Source organism: Phacochoerus africanus, chromosome 7 (genome assembly GCF_016906955.1).
Source record: "Phacochoerus africanus isolate WHEZ1 chromosome 7, ROS_Pafr_v1, whole genome shotgun sequence".
NCBI lineage: Eukaryota > Metazoa > Chordata > Mammalia > Artiodactyla > Suidae > Phacochoerus > Phacochoerus africanus.
Genome location: NC_062550.1, coordinates 23,873,726 through 23,881,333, shown reverse-complemented (window position 1 = coordinate 23,881,333; position 7,608 = coordinate 23,873,726). Strand labels below are relative to the sequence as shown.

Sequence of the window (7,608 nt, the reverse complement as noted above, 5' to 3'; positions counted from 1 at the left end):
AGATCTACTCCTTACTCATTTTCACGTATGCAATACAGTATTATGACCTCTAGTCTCCATGCTGTAAATTCCATCCCCAAAACTTATTTACTTTATAACTGAAGTTTCTATCCTTTGAGCCCCTTCATCCATTTCTCCTACCACTCTGCACTCCTGTCCTCTGAGACCACTAATGTATTCTTTGTTTGTCAGCGAGGATTGATTTTTGGTTTTTTTGTGTGTGTGTGTGTGTGGTGTGTGTGTTTGGTGTGTGTGTGTGTTGTTTGTTTGTTTCTGTGTTTTAGATTCCACATATAAGTGAGATCGTATGGTGTTTGTCGTTTTCTGTTTAACTTATTTCACAGTTTGGAACAATGCCTTTCTCTCTTTCATCTGAGCCCGTAAACCCTGTCTGCTTCTGCTATAGGCTCAGTGTACAGGATGAAGTCTCCAGGGTAGACTGGTACCATCACAGGGAGGGATATTAATTGAGGCTCAGGATCGATCAAGTTTGGTGGAAATCTCTTACCCTCTTGAACACTGCAGTGTCATCGATGGTGACCATAGTTCACACTGAGAAGCTCTGTCCCATTTTCTTTTTCTCATTAACTCAGTTCACCACCCAGCCGTTCTCCTGATATTTGACTCAGCTTTGTTTGGGTCTTAAAACTATTTCGCATTTAATAATCAATAGTTTGCTTGTCTCTGAATCTCGTCTTTCATAAATATTAAATATTTGATAATGCCAACATAGTCAAATTGACCAATTATTTGACTTTTACAAAGTATTTTATTTATGCAAAAAATAAGACATGAATAAAATTTCAGTATGTGAGTCTGCAAGTGATTTGTGTCTGTGTATGTGTGTGTGTACCCTTGATTTTATTTTTGTGTGTCCATGTGTATTTGTGGGAGTTTTTATTTCTGAATATTCCTCAACCAGGCCTTCTAATGATTTCTAGGGCCATCATTCTAGATAAAAATAATTGTATCTCAGAAATGACTAGAGGATAGTCCCATCAAATGCTAATCGTATTGGTTATTTAAGTCTAACCCTTTGCTTGAAGAGAGAAATCTATCATGACATTTCCCATCCACCTCCCACGTCTGCCAGAACACATGCATACGTACTGTGAAAAATAACAGAGGCCTCAAACATTTTTATACTTACATTTAAGCAGTGAATTATGGCATGGCATCCGTTGACCATTTATTTGAACATTCGCATAATGAGACACAGGCTGAACAGGAATATGCTAGTAGAGACCTGAAAGCTAAGTTTTCTGAGGAAACCACGCTCAGCTAGAAAATCCCTGGAAATGCCCAGAGCCCTCCTACACGATAGAGAATTTTTATGAGGGCCTCTGCCTTTTTACACCAAGAATATGTGTTCTTCTCTTTTCAGATTAAAAAAAAGAGAAAGAAAAAGAAAAAAAGGAATGCCTAGTCTCTAGGGCTAGGCATACCCTGGGCGACTGAGTGATTATGGACAGCTGATCTTCTGAATTCATTGGTGAGGAAACCATAGTTGGCACCAAATATTATGGCTGGTTAATTTATGTATTCTACCTATACCAAAGAGTCATTAGAGTAAACAAAGAAAGAGTCCTTGGAGACCCAGCTTTGAAAGTCATCAAGGAATTATAATATGCAATGTTGGCAGTCACCTTTACAGCAATGGGGACAGTGCCCTTAAGATCAAGAAAATGCAGCACTAGCATTAGATACATTGTGGTGATGCAGGCTAATAGAAGTGACATGATGAAATGATATTTCTTCTGTCTTGTCTAAGGCAATGAAGCTGACCTGAGAAAGCATTCTCTCTTTCTTTCAATTAAGTAACTCACTGGTGTCCTAGTGATTAAGAATTAAATGTTGCCACTGCCGTGGCGTGGGTTCCATCTCTGGCTTGGGATCTTCTGCATGCCAGGGCTTGGCCAATAAAATCAAGGAACTCATAAACCTTATCAAAAATATGAAGGCAAAAAGGAAAAAAAGTGGTGGCATAGAGATTACCACTGTAAATAAAATCTTTTATAAAAGCAGTGTCATAGTTTTTCCCACTCAAACATAAGTACATACGTAAACTTGCAGAAAAATGTAACCTACCATTTTTCACCCAACCAATTATGGTTGTCTTTAGTTATCAATATGAGGAGATTTATGGCAATTATTAATGACCGAATGTATATAATTTTAATCTCTATTGGTCATAAGTACCACCAGTTTGGAAACTTAAGTTGTTTACATTTCTTATTTTTAATAATAAAAAAGCACTTTAAAGTTTTCAATAAATATATTTGTTCTCATGACTGCTTTTACACCAGACCACTCCTATAGGAGAAATTCTCAGCAGTAGGTAGAAAAGTTTTTATATTTATATGGATTTTGATACAGGTTTCTCATCAGACGTGTTAAAAATATATGTAATGGAGTTCCTGTTGTGGTGCAGTGGTTAACGAATCCGACTAGGAACCATGAGGTTGTGGGTTCGGTCCCTGCCCTTGCTCAGTGGGTTAATGATCCGGCGTTGCTGTGAGCTGTGGTGTAGGTTGCAGACGCGGCTCGGATCCCGCGATGCTGTTGGTCTGGCATAGGCCGGTGGCTACAGCTCTGATTCGACCCCTAGCCTGGGAACCTCCATATGCCACGGGAGCGGCCCAAGAAGTAGCAAAAAGACAAAATATAAATATAAATAAATATATATATATATATATGTAATCACAATCCAGAAATAAAAATCAGGAGTGTGAACACGATACATGTGTAGTCTTAATAGATTGTCCTAGAAAAAGGCTCAGCATCTTTCTGTGTACTAAAAGAGTTCTCTGCAAATACACAAAAATAGAAGATCAGTAGACAGTTCAGTTCATCACTTTGATTCCCTTTGTATAAAGGGACATCAGTAGAGGGTCCTGGGGGAAATTGTGTCCAAGAAAGAGTAGAGATGTCAGAGTATAATGAACGATAAAACCACCTTGACTACCGCAGCAGACTCTTGAGAGGCTGAGTGAGACCTTAAGAAAAAAGCTGGGAATGTGCCCTTAGATATTTGATAAACTCCAAATAAGCAAGCCCGAAGCTCATTGAATTCTCCTTCTTCTTTTGTGTCCTCCAGTCACTATCACGTTTTTCTTTTTCTGTTTTCTAAATCCCAGCCATTAATTTCTGTTGACATTTGTTGAGAACCTATTATATATTCTGTGCACTACTCAAGGTGGTAATACTACAGCAATGAACAAAGTGGGCAGAATCACTACTGGCTCCTGTTGGCTTAACTTAGCTCTGTTTGTATCATAAAGATGGTTTTATTATCTCAGCACATTTTATCAGATCACTGCCACGTGGGTGATGAGTTAATGTAGAGGCTGTGTACTTCCACTTTAGAGAGAATCCATTGACTAAACTCTAAATCTTTGGGATATATATATATATATATATATATTTTTTTTTTTTTTTTTACAAGATAGATATAGACCTCCTGGGTAGAAACCCATAGTGTTGGAATGTATTCCTTTTTACTCAAACTAACTCATTTAATATTTTGAAAATTATCTTATTCCTGTTTGAGAAGAGTAACTGTAATTGTATTCTTTTTGGAATTTTGGTTTTAAAGAAAGTAATGGATACTATGGCTTCATTATTATCCTATTAGTTCCAGAATTTGATTTTTTTACTTTTCAAGTAGGAATTACTACTTTTTTTTTTTTTTTATCAAATAGAGCCAGGTTAGAGTTTAGGTAAGGCCCTTTTCCTAGAAATTTGATTTCATGTTCTCTTGATATGACATGTCATCTTGGAGAACATTTATTTACAACAAGGGTTGAAATGTCTCAATGTGATTATATACAAAAGCATTGAAATGATGATTTGGGGGCCAAAATTCAGGAGTAACAGTGTTGTAAGCATTTAATGTGAACATAGAGTAGAACGGGGCACAGTAGTTAAGAACTGAAGATTATGGAGTTCCTGCTGTGGTGCAGCAGGTTAAGGATCCAGCATTGCTGCAGCTCTGGAACAGGCTGCAGCTGCAGCTCGGATTCAGTGCCTGGCCTGGGAACTTCCATAGGCTGCAAGTGTGGCAGAAAGAGGGAAAAAAGATACTTGAAGAGTATGACTTTAAGGTGCACTGCTCCTTTTGTATTTACATTTCTATTTTACGTTGCTTTCAACGTTCCTTTGCTTCTTTGAGATCAATGAAATTCCTTTGATTATTAAGTCTGTGAAAGCTTGTTTCTCTTGCTTGTTGCTCAGGGTATAAATAAACTGGTTTAACATGGGGGCAACTGAAGCGGTGAGCACGGACACGCACTTATTAATTGCTACATCATCCTTTGCTGAATGTTAGGCATAGATGAAGAAACAACTGCCAAAGGTGATAGAAACCACTATCGAGTGAGAAGAGCAGGTAGAGAAGGCCTTCGTCTTTTGCTGGGCAGATGGGAACTTTGTGATGGTCTTGATGATGTAGGTGTAGGACATGATATCAGTCAACACAGCAAGGGCAAGAACCAACTGTTCTATGAGCTGGGTGTCTGAACAAGATTTCTTCAGCAAAGGAGAAGTATCACAGTCAAAATGACCAATGATATTAGAGTCACAGAATTCCAGGTTTAGGCCCAGGCACAGTGGTGGAAATATGACCAACCAACCCGCTATCCAGCAGCAGCTGACAAGCCATCCACAGACTCTGCTGTTCATGATGGTCGCATAATGTCAGGGTTTGCAGATGGCCACGTAGCGGTCATAGGACATGGCGGCCAGGAGAAAAAATTCTGTGGCTCCAAAAAGGAAGACAAAAAATAATTGAGCCATACAGGCATTATAGGAGATAGTTTTGTCCCCAGTTGACAAGCTGTATAGGAACCTGGGGATGCAGACTGTAGTGAAGAAGGTTTCTAAAAAGGAGAAGTGTTTGAGGAAGAAGTACATGGCAGTTTTAAGGCGAGAATCTACCAAAGTGAGTATAATGATGGTCATGTTCCCAGTTATACTCAGCGTGTAGGAGACAAACAGAAATATAAAAATGCGAAGCTGCATTTGAGGATACCTGTCAGTCCCAGAAGTATGAATGTAGATAACCATGTACATGTTTCTCATGGCTGACTCGTACTTCTTCTCACACTCCTCACCAACTCAAGTGACACACTGAACTGAGAAAACTTGTGTGAAATTGTGATGCCAAGGCCATAGCGTAAAAAAACCCCAATCAATGCAATGAACAGTCATTTTCTTCTTTGGCCTGATAATGACCCATGAAATGTGAGGAATTTTCAGCTCTTTGAGAATGAATAATAGGTCTCCTCAAGATCATGTTTTTCTGACATCAGTTTGTAGTGCAGTCCATACCTTTATACCCTCTGGTCTCTTCTCCCATCTCTATTTTCAGTTCATTTAAATTCTGCCATTTATTCTCTGGACTGTATTTAGCTGTAGATTTAGAAAGCATTATCCATGTGATACAACTTTGTGGATATTATAATGTCCTTTTGCTCCTATAAGTCTTCACTACTCATCAGGTTGAATGGACTTATGAGTTACTTGGAAGGGTTGGTTACTATTAAATGCAAGTAAGTGGCTGAGTTTGACATTATATAGAGGCTATGTGTGCAGTATTGGAATGTTTGCTTCTACTGCAAAGACCAAAGAAGTTATTTCATTGTAGTTTTCTTTTGGTATCAGAATTGTCATCTGGATACCACCCAGTGTTTTCCAGTTTTGCTCTTTGTCTCTAAGTTTCTACATGAATACCCAATTTTCCTTCCATTTTCACTCTGACAGAACACTGCTTTATGCATACTACATCAACAAGATACCTACTCCAGTATTGGGTAAATAACAGTATAAATGGGAAAAAAAAACAAAACAGTAGAATTTAGCCGCAATTGTTCATACTTTTGAGGTCCTGAGGGCCGAGTGAAGACAGGATGAGAACACAAGTTGGAGGAGACCAAGGGGTCATCATGATTTCTTGTCAAATAGTAACTTGGACTGGATCCTACAACAGAAAGGATGTTAGTAGGAAAACTGGGAAAATCCAAATAACGTCTGTGCTTAATTGATTTATTGTATTTTTATTTAATTATTTTTCAATTAATCTTTCGCTCTTCTGGGACCCCTAAACCTGAGCCGCAAGCTTGGCCCTCCTGGATTTCCCAGGGACTCATGAACTTCAGCCTGGTCAATAGCCTGTTGTGCATGCTCAGCCCACAGGTGCCGGGATAGGGAGTCAGGAAACCTGTGCGAGGCCCAGCTTCCGCCTATCTGACCTGGGACACCAAGAAAGCCTGCAAAATGTGCTGCAGCGGCGGGGGCATGGGCGTTGGAGGTGGTGGCATCATCGCTGCTTGCCCAGGACTGGTTTGGGACCACGAGCCATCCTTAAATGCGTATTTCAGTCATTAGTGTTTGTATACAGTGTTCCTTCCATAGCGTGAGTAATGAACTATGCAGGGTGCTTACCGTTAGGGGGAGCTGGCTGAAAGCTATCTGGGAAATGTCTGCACTATTTTTCCAACTGTTTGGAAGCACAATTTTACTTCATAATGAACAATTTACCAACTAGAAAGAAAGAAGAAAGAAGACTGCACGGCCACACCTAACGGTATGGGAGAAAAATGTGGTCCACTGTGTTTCCAGGGATGATGGCTAGGGCTAAGGCACACAGAAATTTCTGCCAGGTAGACTAAACATCATCATCCAGAGTTTAGTTTTGATGAAGAGCAAATGTTGGAGTAGTCAGAGTTCAGAGTAAGCGAGTTTACAAAGAAGAGTTCATGGGATGATGACTGGAGAATAAGTGATATAGAGATAATAAATAGTATCTGAAACTTGAGGTTTTGTGCCTCTCCAAGCTTCGTTTGACTTGGATTTATTCATTCAGTTTCCCTTTCCATCTTTGACAGGAGTTCAGCTTTTTTAATCAAGTCAAGGAAAGCTTGCTTCACACGCTTGTTTCTCTGTGTGTAAATGAAGGGATTCAACATTGGTGACATAGAGGTAATTTGGAGTGAAATTCCTTTATTAATAGCTGCCTCGTCCTTGGCTGAGGGTTTGACATATGAAGATGCAGCTGCCCTAAGTAATGGAAACCGCAATCATGTGGGAAGAACAGGTGGAGAAGGCCTTCTTCCTTTGCTGGGCAGAGGGAAACCTTAGAATGGCCTTGACGATGTAAATGTAGGAAAGAACTACACGCACGAGGGTGATGATGGCCTCAGCACTGCACACATAACCATCTGTTCTGTCCCCCTGTGTCTGAGCAAGAGACCTTCAGGAGAGGAGAAGCGTCACAGCAAAAGCAATCGATGACATTCGAGTCACAGAATTCCAGGCCCAAACCCAGCCTCACTGGTGGGAGTGTGATCATTAGTGCTGCTGCTCAACAGAAGAGGATGAAGTTCTTGCAGCCTCGGCTGTTCATGATGGCCGTGTAATGCAGGGGTTTGCAGATGGCCACGTAGCAGTCATGGGACATGGTGACCAGGAGGAAGAATTCTGTCACTGCGAAGAGGTCTGTAAACAGCAGTTGAGTGTTTATGAGTGATGGAGTTGTCCCCAGAGGATATGCTGTACAAGAATCTGGGAACACAAGCAGTTGTGAATGAAATTTCTAAGAAGGAGAAATTT

General features: G+C 40.0%; 1 pseudogene; it reads right to left on the bottom strand.

The window, feature by feature from the left end:
• Window positions 1-4,131: 4,131 nt before the first annotated feature.
• LOC125130364 (olfactory receptor 6C2-like) lies at window positions 4,132-7,348 on the bottom strand (annotated as a pseudogene).
• Window positions 7,349-7,608: the final 260 nt, after the last annotated feature.